Genomic DNA, 8,113 nt, shown 5'->3' on the forward strand with positions numbered 1-8,113 from the left:
CTTTGAGTGTATGGTGTGTCTGACTCTGTGTGTGTATGTGTGTGTGAGGAGGAGGAGGCCTCCGACTCCTTGGTAACACCCCCCCCCCTCCTTTTGCACACACACATACATACACACACACACACACACACACACACACACACACACACACACACACACACACACACACACACACACTCTCTCTCTCTCTCTCTCTCTCCAACCTCTTGCACCCGGTGTCAGAGCCTTCTCCTGTCAGTAATTTGTTGCTAATCAGCTGTCAGCTCGGAAGCGATGATGAGGTGATCATCGTGGGCGGTGGAAGGTAATGGCCTTAAAAGTCACAGAGTCAATGTCAATGGGATCACTCGGATTCAATCAAGAGCGGCCCGATGAAGGATGGCACCCGCTGACATTACCACTCATTTTGAGCCCAAGCATCTGGGCCCTAGTAAATAACCATCAGTGGGTGGGTCCGGGGGACAGGTCATTAGCCCTGAGAAAAATAAATATCTCCTCTCTCGTGAAGGCTGCAAGTCATTTAGCACAGACTAGGAAATTTCACCCTAGATTAAGTATGATGAGCCAATATCAGTCAGAGGAGAGGCCATACTGAGTGGGGGGCCCTGATGAGACGCAGGGAAAATTTATACGCAGGCTTCAGCAAATGTAATATGATTTTAAAGGCGAGGAAGTGTGTTGGCACAGGGCTGGAAGGAGGGACAGGACCACTTGAAACTAGTGTTTGACTGATGGGGTTTTTTAAGAGCTGATGTCTTTAGATTGAAGCTGCTGATCGCTGGTACTTTCTGCTAATATTCTACATTTTCAAATTTGCCCAATTTAGAGGCAGGTATTGAAAAAGAGGTATAGTTTCCTGTATATTTGTATTGTTGTCAGGGTGGGAAAGACTTCTCAACACCAACACTGGCAGACATATCTGGTTTTGTTAAGAAATAAATTTACAAAAGAGTCAAACAATTTCATCAATAAATAGACTGAAACTGAGCATTTAAAGGTTTCTACATAGCTATAGTCAGAGTAGAGCCTCCATTATTTTAGAGGCAGGAAGCAATGACTGGTTGATAATCAATAAATAACTAACGTAATCGTCTGATCATATTTTAATTTACTTTTCTTTTATAGTCACTGCAAGAGCACAGCCACGTTTACAACCCTCTGAGTACAGTGCACAAAGGCAAACTAAATAATGTACCAAAGGGAAGGTTCAAAACATTGAAAGAGGTGAAATGATATATAAAAATAACAATAAGTAGTTATATACTGTAGATTATGTGAAGTTCAAATGTTAAATGCTAAAAGTGAGTCAACTGTTAAAAATCTATGCGATACCATCTGAAAATGAAGTGAAGTAAAATATAATAAAATAAATAATAAAACATCTCTGCTGGACCTTAAGCAGTGTGTCTCCCTATTATCTTGCCAACAGCCCTGAGAGGTCAAAGTCTAAAAACCAGTGATCTTGATAGGAGGAGGGAGGACAGATATGGGACACATTTTGCTGTGTCTTGCTAAGTTAAAGGAGGTGTCTAATAGGCTAATTAATGTTGTGGCTTCTACTGTGTTTCCCCCTCAGCCCCCCTGCAGGTCAGGCACTCACAGCATGAACCACAGCTTGAAAGATGTTGCAAAGTTCTTACATCACACAAGCAAAATACACACACAAAGAAACCCTCACATTTGATGCCAGTGAGTATGTTTACATGCACACTAATATTCAACTGTTTTTCCTAATATGACAATATTCCGAATTTGATACAGGTCATGTAAACAGCATATTCCGTTTGGATTTTCCGAATAAGGCCTTTTTCCAAATTTAGCATTTTCTGATTAAGACATGTGGGATCCGCCGGTATTATTCGGGATTTAGAGGCATTCTTTGGACATGTATACAGCACATTCAAAATATGAGTCTCAATCAGGGTTTTTTCCGCAGTTTGCTATAGTTTCTCTTGCCTGTTAACGGCTTACAGACAGCTCTGTGCGTTGCTATGGTTGTTGTACACTAGAGGTCGACCGATTTATCGGCCGGCCGATTATTTTTTTTTTTAACATAATCGGCATCGGCCAATATCACAGTATATCAAGCCGATTAATAGGCAGGCGCATCTGCGGGCAGCCTAGTGTTAAAAACATGAATAGGCGACATTTTTTACAGCGTACCCAGACCAGCTGCCTCCAGCCCCTCCCCTTGTGAAGTCTTGCCGTGTGTCTCGCGCAGCCACTTCAGGTTCAGACCGTTAATAGTAGCATGTTGCTGGTGTTCTTGCCTTGGGATTAACTGTACTAATAAAATCGTACAAAACACCGCGGCCACACCGCTGTGGAAGCTCCCCGAATGTCATTTATCAGAGTCTGGTTGTTACCCCTGTCCGTGGCAGTCTCATCCACTCCTATAACGGAGCTAACTGGAGCTAGCTAACCGCTAACGGAGCTAACCGCTAACGGAGCTAATCGTTGCTAACAGAGCCTTCAGTTCTCCGTGCCTGTATCCATTAACTGCATCTATGGACTTGAGCACGAATAAAACCCTTCATTTTATTAAATTGGCTGGACGAGTTTTAAATTACAACTAAGAGTTGTTTGAATGACAGAAATCTGCTCAGATAAGATCTAATGAGTGCAACAGGACATGTAACAGTAGGGTCCCCAAAACACAGATAAAACACTTCAACAAATGAACAATGATCTTACAAACAAGGTGAACAAGAACTGACTTTAGATAGCCCTAGTCTTATGTGATTCAACAGGAGTTAGGAGGTAGCCTAATATTGTTGAGATTAATAATGTCACTTTCTGAGAAGCTTGCAGATTTGTATTCTCAGAAGTTTAATAAATGCTGCTAAGTGCACTAAACTTAATTTTTTTCATTTAAAAGTTTATTTGACAAAGTTTATTTTCTTCTGACCTGTTTCTATTAATATATTTTTCATACATTATTTATACAATATACAGTATGTTTTTACATTATACATTTTTAATTGAAGTATACAAGTGTAGATTGGTGAAGTGTTCAATAAATGTTTTTGTTGAGAAATTCTGTGTATATTAGTATTACATTTTATCTTTCAAATAGAGGTTTAAAAACAAGCACATATCGGCCAAATATCGGCCAAAAATAAATCGGCAGCATTAATCGGCCATCGGCTGACCCTGATTTCTAAAGATCGGCATCGGCATCGGCCAGAGAAAACCCATATCGGTCGACCTCTATTGTACACAAACCAACCAGCCAACAGTTTGCAAGACTGGGGTAGAGGTGTAAGAGAAACCCTACATCTCTGGTCGGAAGGATGAACACACCTACTTTTAAACTATTACTTATTAAGAAAGACTTGGGTATCAATGAAGATATGCGCAAATATCGCAACAACGTTTTGAAGAAGGTGGTTGAAGAACTGAAAGAGGGACGCTGTGTTTGCATGGTCCACCACCGGTGAAAAACTTGGAAAAATCCTCTGCTGCATGTAAACAGAAATATTAGTGGAATATTCACTTTCATGTAGGCTTATGCATGTAAATGTAGTCATTGTTACTGATTGTCATTTTAGTGATCCGATCGCCCAAGACGCATTTTAAAACCAAGAGTTAACATGGTCATAGTTGTAACTCCAGGCAGTTATTGGATTTGGAGCCTTGCCCAAGGGCAGTGCCCAGGAGGTGAACTGGCACCTCCAGCTACCAGTCCACACTCTGTACTGTGGTCCGTGCGGGACATGAACCCAAGCTAAGTCTCTGCAGACTATGCTATGGCTGCTGCCAAAAGGCAAATGTAAGATTACAAAACAAGTAAGTTAGCAGTAGGACTTGAAATATTTTGTTAGCGATTCTCTGACAGATGTCCCTATTCCCTTTTAGCTTGCTGATTTGCTGCTGCACTTCAATCGTGGTTGCTCGTCTTTATTAAGTCTGAACCAACAACAATCAGTAAAAGGTCAGTTATATTTGGTTACATAGTTGACTTTATGACACTTTACTTACTTTTGTTGGTTTGGGGGCTCCATACATCTTTACTGTCATTAGCGGAAAGTAATTGTACAGTTTTTTGAGATACATTAGAGTTGTAACACTAATTTGGTTTTACTGTGTAATAAAATAATGGTATTAACCTCTAAAATCTATGGCATTAACAAAGGACACATGAAGGAGAATTTGCACTATGCTTGACACTGTATGCTTTTGAATCACTATTATGTGTCATCCTTTTGTTCACAGTGTCACAAGTTTTGGACTACAGTAGAACGGAGACTCTATCGCCTTCTCTAAAAGTCGTGCACACACGTCATCCAACTTGACTAATGTAAAGCCCTGATGATGCACAAATGACCCTGGCGGCTTTGAACTGTCATCAATCCCATTAATAGGAGATGGCTCTGAATCCATTACAGCAAATATAATACAAACATTATTATATTAAGCTCCAAATCTAGTCTAATTCTATCAACATAATTAATTTAATCCATTTGCAAAGTGCCAGTTTTATGAATAATTAATATCAACACTTAAATATTAAATATTCATATTTGTTCATGTATCTCAATTGTGTTGGAGTGCTGCTGAGCTGCTCTCATTCAGCTGTGGATATAAATGTGAGTGAGTGTGCACAAGACTGACCTCCCCAAAAAAATGACAGCATCAGATATTTCAAAACCATTGTATGTTTACGTTGAAGTGACAAAGCCCTCTAGAGGCCGCAGGAATATTAGTATGTCCGTTAGGAGCAAAGGAGGAAATAGTTTGACATTATTTGAGAGCCACACGTCTAATGCTGCATTCACATGGAATCAGGCAGACAGTAGATGGCAGGAAAAACAAACTATTCTTACAGAATCGCACGGTGGCAAAACGAAACATGGATGACAATATGCTGTTATGGTGATGTCGTATTGTTTGGACGGTGGACCACCATGAGGCCTTATTTCAGAAAAAATATGTTTGGTAGTAAACGGCAAGAGACAAATAATTTTTGATCATATTTGGTTGTGCCATGAATTACACGTAGATGTACATCAATTGAAAAAATAATTCTGCAAGTCAAGAAAGTCTCAGTTTTCTATACCGACAGTCCGCGGTGGTTTCTGTTAACCATGACCAAGTTGTTTTGTGCCTAAACTTACCGAACTAGCGGTGTCAGATCAGAAAACTGTATTTTGCCACAGATGAGATCATAAAATGCTTTTTTAATGTGCTGTTCTGGAAGGCGATAACACAATTCATTTGGTTGTTTCATTAAGAGCAATTGGAGTGTACAGATGAATGTGTTATATATATATATATACACCTGCATATGCATGCACAGTATGTTACATGGGTTTACAAAATTGAGCTCATATTAGCCTTTTGTTAAACATCAGATAACAGCAGATCAGTTTGGTAGCTTGGAAAACCTGCAATGCAATGTTTTTACATTTACACTTTGTTAACGTTTCCTTGACTTCTGTAAATATAGTAAATATTTCATTTTAGTCTGGGTTTCAGTGGCAGGTTTTAATAACCCATGGTGGTCTAAAATGTTGTTTCTTAAGCTCCCTCATTACCACCACTGAGGTGCCCTTGAGCAAGGTCCTTAACCCCAACCGCTCCAGTGGAGCTGCTCAGTGGAGCTGCTCAGTGGCCAGCAGATCAGACTGTGGTTGTACTGGGCAGCTTCCAGGTGTGAATGTGTAACTGTGTGAATGTGATCAGGGCGTTCCTGCAAAAGAGAGGCTTTCCCTAAGTGAAACTATTCCCACCATGATAAGCTTCACATTCTGGGATAAAACTGAAGCCATGTCCATCATTGCCACATCAATAATTAGACCTACCAGTGAAACGGTGACTCCTGGGTTGCTGCATCGAAAGCCTCAATCAGATCCGCATTGAATCCTTGTATGATTGTCTGAAAGAGAAATGGAATAAAACCCATTTATTTATTTATTATATTTGGTCACCTGCCTGGGGAATGGGGCTGAAAATGAGCTTTTAGCTACATCTCTGTATAATGTACCAGATTTCAAGCATTGAAATGTATGTTTATTATACGTAGTACCTGTCAAAAGGTACAAAAGGTAAAACATTTAAAACGTGTTGTAACAGATTTTGGAAAAACAAAAAACAAAGAAATGCATCAAACATTCACACACCAGACTGTGAACCATGAAATCTCATATGTATGAATTTTGTAACAACTTGATATTATTTGAATTTACAGTGTAGCTCTAATCATACAGACATTTGTTTTTAAAATACCCATGTTCAGGGATGTAAAAATCCCATTTATTGCACATAGGGTGCTAAAAAGAGAGAAAAATGTGTTTTCAAATGTATTCACATTAGTGTCTATACATCTGAATCAGGACCTGGGTGAAAAAAAAAGAAAATATTAAATAAATTCTATTGACAATGACTTTGATGCAAAAACATTCATACAGAAACTCTTGAAAGCCATTTTCAGTCAATCTCTGGTGTGTCTGCATGTACAGACAGAGCAGTCAGACTTACTTTCATGGACTCACAGTTTGGTTCACTAACTCCCCCCTTTCCTCTCCCCCTCACCTCCTGGGTCCTGGCAAAATATCTCCCCCTGTTCTCTCGCCCCATGCCCAACACTCTGCAACTCTTGGCGAGGCATCATTAGGTATAATGTACCTCCCCTCTCTCCCTCCCAGGGATATTTTGGAGTGGGGCAGGCGAGCTGACCTTAGTGAAGGGCTCAGACTGTGCTGCCAACACACACACACACACACACACACACACACACACACACACACACACACACACACACACACACACACACACACACACACACACACACACACACACACCCCTCTTCACCCCCAGTGTTTTGTGAGCACATGGCAACATTTACTATTGAAAGCAATGTTACAGCTACCAATCAAAACTATGTTGTAACTCTTGTTATTGCCTTCATTAAGAACCAGCTTGAATTTAAACTACCCAAAGGCTTAGCTCTGATCAGCTGCTTAATCAGTTTTTAATATATATTAGTTTTCTGTTATCACATTAAGATTAAGGAGTATCCTTTTTTGTACTGTTACTTTAAAAGTATGAGGGAAACATTGTATATCAGGGCTGTTGATTGGTTTATTTGATCTCCCATAAAAAAAAGTATCTTGGAGACTAAAACAGAGTAAAGAAGAGAGTGAATATTGGATCTGATGGCCAGAATCACAACTCTTAAAGGTCCAATATGTAATATATTTACTGTAATAAATCCAAAAATGACCCCAATGGCAAAAATAACTTTATTTATTAACTAAATTTTGTGATGTTGCTTGATAAGATTAGTTTATTCTCACATAGAGATTTGACCCTGTACAGCTTGAGTTGGTTTATTCCTAAGGTACTTGCAAATAAACAAATACCCTCCTCCCAATACTCGTCACTCTGCCATGTCCACTGACAGAAGCAGGTGCTGGGTCCAGGTGGGCCTGCCAACACACTAGGCTGCCACGGACCAACAGGGAGTCCGACCAGGCCAGGAGTCCACCAGGACTGATCTACCTCCCGCACTGCAAAACCTGTAGCCAACTCCCTCCACAAAACACATATACTGACTGAGTGCGTTAAAAGGCAAAGTGGGAGGGTGTGCATTCGTGGATGAGCTGATTGTTATCGTGAAATGATAAACTAGAGGGACAAATTAGCCCCAAGTTTGAGTCTGAGAGTGTGAGTGTGTGTGTGTGTGTGTGTGTGTGTGTGTATGTGTGTGTGTGTGTGTGTGTGTGTGTGTGTGTGTGTCTGCGTTGAAGCTGATGAACCCTGCCTGGAAGACGATCATTAGTGAGTCAAATACCAGCACAAATGGCCGCCCGCGATAATGGCTGACATTCATCTATGTCTGAGTCTTGTCCAACTCGCCGCTTAACGCTCACACAACGAGGGAGCTGAAGTCTGACGAGTAAAAAAAAAAAACGTTCTGGAGGAAAGAGAGTCCAAACTCATCTCCAAGTATGAACCTGTGTCAGTTTATACATGTTAATATTTACATTTTGAGCTGAAGCTGTGTTACGATAATTATTTATCAAGAGATGGACAGAATCACTGAAATTGTCTCAAAGTTCGTTTACTTGCAAGTAGAGTCAGTTACAGCACTTAAAGCAAAGTACAGAAA

This window comes from Sander lucioperca, chromosome 2 (assembly GCF_008315115.2).
Source record: "Sander lucioperca isolate FBNREF2018 chromosome 2, SLUC_FBN_1.2, whole genome shotgun sequence".
Classification (NCBI taxonomy): domain Eukaryota; kingdom Metazoa; phylum Chordata; class Actinopteri; order Perciformes; family Percidae; genus Sander; species Sander lucioperca.